General features: G+C 33.0%; 1 non-coding gene across 1 annotated transcript; it reads left to right on the top strand.

Moving 5' to 3' along the window:
- Positions 1 to 1,079: 1,079 nt before the first annotated feature.
- LOC132009069 (U6 spliceosomal RNA) lies at positions 1,080 to 1,186 on the top strand. The gene has a single exon (XR_009401779.1). It is a non-coding gene; the product is annotated as a U6 spliceosomal RNA (small nuclear RNA).
- Positions 1,187 to 1,413: the final 227 nt, after the last annotated feature.

Below are 1,413 nucleotides of genomic sequence, written 5' to 3' on the forward strand. Positions count from 1 at the left end.
TTCAGATATAAGATTTGTAAGTATTTTCTTACATTCTGTGGATTGTGTTTTCGTTCTCTCTCTCTTTTTTTTGGCAATGCAGAAACTTTAGTTTGATGTAATACCATTTATTTATTTTTGCTTTTTTTGCTTGTGTTTTTGGTCTGGTATCCAAAAAACTATTGGCAAGACCAATGTCAAGGAGAATTTTTCCTATGTTTTCCTTTAGGAAATTTAGTTTCATGCATCACCTTTAAGTCTTTAATCTATTTCAAGTTAAGACTTATGAGTGATATAAGTTCCAGTTTCATACTGTTTATGCGACAGTTTTAAATATCATTTATTGAACAGACTATCTTTACCCATTACATATGTTGGCGCCTGTCAAATATTAGGTGACTGTATGAAAGGATTTATTTCTGGACTCTCAATTCTGTTCTACTTGTTTATTGGTCTGTTTTTATGCCAGTATACTTTATTGTTTGGAGCATGAGGGCTTTGTAGTATAGTTTCAAATCAAGAAGTGTAATTTCTCTTCTTCATTCGTTCTCAGAACTGCTTTGGTTATTTGTTGTCTTTTATGGTCTCATATACATTTTAGTATTCTTTACTTCTGTAAAAAAATAATATAGGTATTTTTATAAGTTTTTTAATTTATTTATTTAACAGAGAGAGATGACAAGCAGGCAGAGAGGCAGGCAGAGAGAGAAGAGGAAGCAGGCTTCCTGCTGAGCAGAGAGCCTGATGTGGGGCTCGATCGCAGGACCCTGGGATCATGACCTGAGCCGAAGGCAGCGGCTTAACCCACTGAGCCACCCAGGCGCCCCTAACGTTGGATTTTTGATAGGAATTAGATTTACAGATGGTTTTCGGTAGTATGGACATTTTAACAAAGTTAATTCTTACTATCCATAAATATGAGCTATCTTTCCAGTTGTGTCTCCTTCAATTTCTTTATCAATGTCATAGTTTATGGAGTACATCTTCTTAGTTAAATCTATTCCTAAGTATTTTTTTATTTTTGCTGCTATTGTGAATTAGATTGTTTTCTTTATTTTTTCAGATAGTTCATCATTAGAGTGTTAAAATCCACCTGTCTTGTGCTTACATTGGCAGCACATATACTAAAATTGGAATGATGCAGAGAAGATTAGCGTGATCACTGAACAAGGATGACATGAAAAACTGGGAAGCATTCCATATTAAAAAAAATGAAACAAAACAAAATTCTTGTCTTTTATGTATTGATCTTGTATTTGGCAGCTTTACTAAATTTGTTTATTCAAAGTTTTTGTGAAGTTTTTAGGATTTTTTAACAGGTAAGTTCATGTTATCCAAAATAAGAAAATTTTACTTCTTCTTCTTCTTTTTTTTTTTTTTTGGAGTCTCTTATTTCTTTGTGTTCCTTGTTTCTCTGGCTAGGACATCCAGTAC

The sequence above is a fragment of the Mustela nigripes genome, unplaced genomic scaffold, assembly GCF_022355385.1.
Source record: "Mustela nigripes isolate SB6536 unplaced genomic scaffold, MUSNIG.SB6536 HiC_scaffold_4112, whole genome shotgun sequence".
Lineage (NCBI taxonomy): Eukaryota > Metazoa > Chordata > Mammalia > Carnivora > Mustelidae > Mustela > Mustela nigripes.